Source organism: Penaeus chinensis, chromosome 31 (genome assembly GCF_019202785.1).
Source record: "Penaeus chinensis breed Huanghai No. 1 chromosome 31, ASM1920278v2, whole genome shotgun sequence".
Taxonomy (NCBI): domain Eukaryota; kingdom Metazoa; phylum Arthropoda; class Malacostraca; order Decapoda; family Penaeidae; genus Penaeus; species Penaeus chinensis.
Genome location: NC_061849.1, coordinates 24,336,714 through 24,344,213, shown reverse-complemented (window position 1 = coordinate 24,344,213; position 7,500 = coordinate 24,336,714). Strand labels below are relative to the sequence as shown.

At 34.8% G+C, this 7,500-nt stretch overlaps 1 pseudogene; it reads left to right on the top strand.

The window, feature by feature from the left end:
• The first annotated feature begins 3,936 nt into the window (after nt 1–3,936).
• The window catches only part of LOC125042098, a 21,412-nt pseudogene continuing 17,848 nt past the window's right edge, over nt 3,937–7,500 (top strand).

Below are 7,500 nucleotides of genomic sequence, written 5' to 3'. Positions count from 1 at the left end.
CATGTCTTCACCAATCTCACTGGAATGAACTGAAGAGCTGTAATACTGTGCGAGAATAGTGCGAAAATATAGTGGCTTGAACTGATTACCGAGAGTAGTGCGAAAATATGGCTTGAACTGATTAACGAGAATAGTGTGAAAATATAGTGGCTTGAAATGATTAACGAGAATATTGCGAAAATATAGTGGCTTGAACTGATTAAATATACTATCACGATCCTTATGAATGCTGTCGTTAAAGGGAAGGGCATTTTGTGTCCACTAACTACTTGATGTGGGCACTAAATTCATAACATACAGTCCTCAAATAGACCGATGTGAAAAAGTATGAATATTGAAATAAATGGATAAATAGATGAATAATTAGACGAATAATAATCACATAGACGAATGAATAAATTTATAGTTAGAATAATGAATAATATATTAATAAGATAAATAAATAAATAAATAAATAACACAAAATAAGACAAAAATCAAATAAAACAAAGACCTTTCTTAAACACCAATATTTCTTACCTGATCCAAGGTATTCTTAAACCAGTAGATTCACTCTATCTTGATGAAAATCCTGGTTGGCAACTTCTAAGCAAATGTTAAATACACATACACACACACACACACACACACACACACACACACACACACATATATATATATGTGTGTGTGTGTGTGTGTGTGTGTGTGTGTGTTATATGTATTTCTTGGTTTCTTTCTCGATATTTTTTTACCATTGTTATTACTGAACCATTGTAAAAGAAAATGCACCGAAAATTACTTCCCATTAAATATCGCACAAATTGTCAAGTTCAACCCTGAGGGCGAAGCTAATGGCGTCACCATGATTAGCCAGAGATTTCAGACATGGCTAGATATATAATCAATTAATTGTATAAATTACCCACTCTTGTTATACCCAACTTTTCTTTTTTTTTCTTTTTGACAATGAAGCTTTCCTTACCATAAACAGCCGTCAGAATACGCTAGGATAAAAAAAAAAAAAAAGATTTAATATATTAATAGATTAAATAGAAGTGGAGCTACCTGGTTATACATGTCCCTTGCCCAATCCCTCGCGTGTCAGCCTCCGTAAGTGTTTCAGGATTCAGCGCCTTTGACATGAAAGCTGTATCTTCACCAAGGACTTTCTTCCCTGAAAGTCTTTGTACACTAAACCTGTGCCTGAGAAATTGTCTATAAAAATCCCGGAAGATGGCGCTGCACTTTTAAACTCTCAAAGTGAAGTACATTTTCCTTTTATTTGAGTATTTATTCGTATGTTTAGTTATTAATTTGTTCACTATTATCCTCATTATAATTTGTGTTATCATTGTTGTTATTAATATTGTTATTATTAGTATTATTAGTATTACTGTTATTATTATTATTATTATTATTATTATTATTATTATTATTATTATTATTACTATTACTATTATTATTATTATTATCATCATTATTATTATTATTATTATTATTACTACTATTATTAATATAACTATTATTATTATTTATATTATTATTATTATTAATATTATTACTATTATTATTATTATTAGTAGTAGTAGTAGTCCTACTACTATTATTATAATTGTTGATGTTATTATCATCATCATTATTATTCCATGTATATAGAATTATTTTGTTTAATCTAAATAGCGAGGATCTTATCATCATTAAAAAAAATAATAATAATATTTAGAATTTCGATCAAAGTGAAAATAGTTGTCCCAAAATACAAACATTAAGTAAAAAAGAAAGCAAGTAAGTAATTAAGTAAAGACCATGTAAACAAGTAAACAGATCAAAATACCGCTCCGAAAGCAAAGCAAAGTAGATAAACAAGGAGGTAAAAACAGAAAGACAAGCAGATAAACAAGCAGATAAACAAATAGATAAATTAGTAGATAAAAGCAGATAAACAAGTAGATGAACAAGTACATAAACAAGTAGACAAAACAAATAATCAAGTAGATAAATAATCAAACAAACGAGTAAGTAAACAAGTAGACAAACAAAGAGACAAGCAGATAGACAAGTAGGCAAACAAACAGATAAACAAGTAGACAAACAAAGAGACAAACAAGTAGGTAATCAAATAAATAAACAAGCATATAAACAAGAAGATGAATAAGTAGATAAACAAGCAGACAAACAATTAGATAAACAAGCAGATAAACAAGTATATAAATAAGCAGATAAACAAGTAGATAAAAAACAGATAAACAAGTAGATAACTAAATAGATGAACAAGCAGATAAACAAGTAGATAAACCAGTAGATAACTAAATAGATAAATAAGTAGATAAACAAGCAGATAAACAAACAGATAAACAAGTAGATAACTAAATAGATAAACAAGCAGATAAACAAGCAGATAAACAAACAGATAAACAAGTAGATAACTAAATAGATAAACAAGCAGATAAACAAGCAGATAAACAAACAGATAAACAAGTAGATAACTAAATAGATAAACAAGCAGATAAACAAGTAGATAACTAAATAGATAAACAAGCAGATAAACAAGTAAATAACTAAATAGATAAACAAACAGATAAACAAGTAGGCAAACAAACAGATAAAAAAGTAGGCAAACAAGTAGGAAATCAAATAAATAAACAACCAGATAAACAAGAAGATAAATAAGTTGATAAACAAGCAGACAAACAAGCAGATAAGCATGTAGATGAACGAATATATAAACAATTAGATAAACAAGTGGATAAGCAAGCAGATAAACAAGTAAAAGCAAAAGTAAGAACACAGAGCAAAACACAATGAGAAAAAGAGATCACATTTGCATAAAAATCCACATCACAAAAGCACAATGGCTGAAAACCAATCAACCCAAACAAGGAGCAAGAAAGTAAACAAATTGATCCCACCAATAAACAAGCAAACGCACAATCAAGCCAGCAAACAAACGCAATGGAGTCCGACAGGCACTTTCACGCAAGCAACAGGTTCGTTATTGAAGGAAAGCAATTGGCAATTGAACAGCACGAGCGGAGACGGATGCTGTGACTGTCTCTGTTATTTTATGCTTTTCTCTCTCTCATGTTTCTCTTTCTCTTCTTTCTCTCGCTCCTTTTCTTTTTTCTTAATTCTTCTGGTTCGCTGTAAATATTTTTTTTTTCTCTTTTCTTTGTCTGCTTTTCTCCTTCTTTAAAAAAAAATTATCTCTTTCTCTACCTCTTTTCTATCATTTTTTTTTTTTTTTTATATTTCTCTCCTTGTTCTTCGGTTTTCCCCTCTTTGGGTTTTTCGTCTCTTCTTCTCCCTCTTTCTCTTTTGCTGCCTCTCTCTTTCGCTTTTGCTGCCTCTCTTTTTCGCTTTTGCTGCCTCTCTCTTTCGCTTTTGCTGCCTCTCTCTTTCGCTTTTGCTGCCTCTCTCTTTCTCCTGAAATCATTCCTTTCTCCCACACTCTTATTCTCCCTCTTTATTTCTCCCACACACTCTCCTTCATGCTCCTTTTCCCTCCCGTTCTCTCTCCTTTTCATTCTTCCTCCGTCGATGTCTCACACCCTCTGTCTCCCTTCCTCTTTCTCCATCTCCCTCACATCCTTCCTCCTTTCTCTCGCGTCTATCTCCAGCCACGTTTCGCCTCTCCCTCTCTCCCTTTCTCCCTCTCTCCCTCACATCCCTCCCTTTCTCCCATCTCTGTCTCTAGCCCCACCGACCTCTCCCTCACTCCCTCTAGCTCCCTCTCGCGCCTCTCTTTCTCTCCCACACCTCCCTCCCTTTCCCCCATTTCTCCCTCTACTCCCCCCCCCCTCTCGTTCCTCCCTCTGTCTACCACATCCTCCCTCCTCCTATCTCTCCCTCCCCCTTTCCCCGCCTGCGTATCTCCCTCTCATTCCCCTCTTTCCCCTCCCATCTCTCCCTCCACCCCCCTCCCTTCCTCCCGTCCTTCCCTCCCCTTCCCTCTCCCCCTCCATCCCATCTCCCCCCCCTCCCTCCCCTCCCGTCCCTCCCCCTCTTAAGTACCTCAGTAAATGAAGTAAGCGAGGAGACGGAAGAGCACGCCGATTTATTCTTCGCAAAACAGGAGCGAGAGCGGAAACCGGGCTTCCCTCAGGGCGGTCGCGAGCTCAGTTAAAGAGTGCGAGGGCTTTGGGAATCTGGCCGCTTACGGGGCTGCAAACGCGGGAAATTACGTGCGCACTTGAAAAAAAAAGAAGGGAGATAGAGGGAGGGAAGGGGAGAGGGTGGAAAAGGGGAGAGGGAGGGAGGGAGAGAGAAAGAGAGAGAGAGAGAGAGAGAGAGAGAGAGAGAGAGAGAGAGAGAGAGAGAGAGAGAGAGAGAGAGGGAGATAGATAGATAAATAGATAGATAGATAGAAAGGTAGATAGATGGATAGATAGATAGATAGAGAGTTAGAGATAGATAGATGGATAGATAGATAGATAGATAGATAGATAGATAGATAGATAGAGAGAGAGAGAGAGAGAGAGAGAGAGAGAGAGAGAGAGAGAGAGAGAGAGAGGCGAAAGAACAATAGAATCTGAGAGAGAGAGATGGAAAGAGAAAGAAAATGCGCGAAAAAGAAATCAAATCTGCACCCTAGTTTGCGTGCTCGAGGCGGGATGTTATTATTCAAACGGGGAAAGATTTTCACTTAATTTTTTTTAATCGTTCCTAATTTTTTCCGCACTTTCTTGCTGTTAGTCCTCTGTATCACATTAAATCTTCTGTTTATCGTATTAGCGATCTCCAAATGAGAATGAAATGGCTTGCAATTTCTGAAATATTGTTTACTAGATGACAAATATTTTTTCTCTTATAATCTACTGCATTGCAAGATTGATCTTTATGACAATGAGGTGAAAATACGGTTGATAATGTTGATAATCATTGTTCGTCGGGTAATGAATAGTTTCTGTTTTAATTCATCGCATTGCAAAATTGATCTTTATCATGAAGGATGCAAATACGGTTGATAATCTTGATAAGTCATTATGATGAAAATGATGTTGATAAAATCCACATTGTAAATTTGATTTTTATTATAATGGGATGGAAATGTGGTTGATAATGTTGATTCAGGGAAATTATGATGATAAACTGTATTACTGAAGCGACAGATATAATGTTGTTGCTTTGAACAATCTATCTCTCACAGTTTAAAATATTTCTGATTTTTTTTTTTCTTCTTCTTCTTCTTCTTAATATTATTATTTTTACAAATCCAACGTATATGGAAAAAAAGACGTATATTTCCTTAGGTTGAATTAAAAGTCCTCTATTTCTCACTATTGTATCAACATCTCTTAAATGTATGGGTAAGTTAGCAGATGGGCAGATGAGACGTAAGTAGATTGGTAGACAGATGGTAAGTAGATTGGTAGACAGATTGTAAGTAGATTGGTAGACAGATTGTAAGTAGATTGGTAGACAGATTGTAAGTAGATTGGTAGACAGATTGTAAGTAGATTGGTAGACAGATTGTAAGTAGATTGGTAGACAGATTGTAAGTAGATTGGTAGACAGATTGTAAGTACATAAGTTATAAGTTATTAGTAAATAAGTTGAGAACAGATGATAGGTGATTTGCAAGTAGATGTAAGGAGTAAGTAGCATGGCAGACAGACATGTAGATTGCAAGACACGTGGATACATAAACTGGTAAGTAGAGAGGTAAGTGTTAATTATTCAATGGCCGATTATTGGTAAGCAGACTAACGAGAGATTGGTAAGTAGACGGGATATTGTGAACAGAGCTACAGAACGCAATAAAATGGAAATGAGTGTATAATTCAATAGATAATTCTACTAACAAAGCTACAGCTACGTACATACGTTAGTAAGTAGGCTGGTAGGGAGGTATGTGTAAGTGTAGGGGTAGAGTGACAGGTAGATAAGTAGATAAGTAGTAAAGTAGAGACTAAAGTAAGTAGGCTGGGATGTAGATAAGTAGAGAGGTAGGTAAGCTGATAAATAGGTAAAGAACCTGAGAAGTAGATGTGTAAATATATATCGATAAATTAGACAGGTAGACAGGTAGGTAAGTAGATTGGTAGACAGATTGTAAGTAGATTGGTAGACAGATTGTAAGTAGATCGGAATAGAAAGATGCGTAGATAATATCATGTTTGTAAGTTCATAAGTAACGTGATGTATAGGAAATAGATTTATAAAAGACGTAAATGAATGTGTTGTTGATCAGGCTGGATCAGAGAAGAGGGAGAATGAAAGTAAGAAAGAAGAAAGAAGAAGGGGAAGGATAAGAAGAAGAGGAGGAGAAGGAGAATAAGAAGGAGAAGAAGAAAGAGAAGAAGGAAAAGGAGGAGAAAGAGAAGAAGGAGAAGAAGAAGAAGGAGAAGAAGAAGGAAAAGAAGAAAGAGAAAAAGAAGAAGGAGAAGAAGAAGAATAAAGAGGAGAAGAAAGAGGGGGAGAAAAAAGGAGGAGGGGGAGGAGAAGTAGAAAAAGAAGGAGAAGAAGAAGAAGAAGGAGAAGAAGAAAGAGAAGAAGGAGAAGGAGGAGAAAATGAAAAAGAGGAAGAACTAAACAAAGAGAGAAAAAAAACAGCATAAAAAAGGATAAGAAAGTACAAAAAAAAAAAAAAAATTAAATAAAACAAAGGAGAAAAAATCTGAATAAACGTAGTAGAAGGAGAAAACAGAAAAGAGAAGGGAGGGAGAATAAATAGACTGATGTTTTAAGTAGATAGATGAAATATAGAATAAACAATAACGATGTAAATCAGACGAATTATCAATTAATTCATTACATTAACAAACGAAAGAAATATGAAGGACATGATGATGATAATAGATGAGAATAAAAAGAATCAGAGAAAATTAAAAAAAAAAGAAAAGAAAAAAAAAGATATAAAGATAAAGAACACGGAGATAAAGAGGAGGAAAAGAATAGGGAAGAGAAGAAGAAGCAGAAAAAGAGTGAAGGAAGAAAAGAAGATGAAGAAGAAGAAGAAGAAGAAGGAAAAGATTAAGAAAGAAAAAGAAGAAGAGGAGTAAGAGGAGAGAAAGAGGAGGAAGATATCAGGTTGAGAAGCAAGCAAGAAAAGAAGAAGCAGAAGAGGAGGAGTAGAAGGTGGAAGAGAAAGAAGAAGAAGAAGAAAAAGAAGAAGAAGAAGAAGAAGAAGAAGAAGAAAAAGAATGATAATAATAATAAGAAAAAAAATAATAATAATAACAATAAAAGTTGATGAAGACAAAGCAGAGGAGGAAGAGAAGGAAAAAAAAGGAGGAAGAAAAGAAGAAGAAAGAGAAAAAGGAGAAGAAGAAGGAGGAGTAAAAGGAAGAAGTGATGAGGAAAAGAAGGCGAAGATAAAAAAAAATAGATTGGAAGAAAAATAAGCAAAATTGGATAATTGCATAACAAAAAGGAAAAGAAGAAGTGACGAGGAAGAGAAAGAAGAAAAAGAAGAATGAAAGAAGGAGAAATAATGGAGAATAACATCAGTAAGAAAAGGGGGAGAGCAGAGACGAAAGCAGGAAGGCAGGGAAAGCAGAAAGAGAAGAGAAGAGGAAGAGG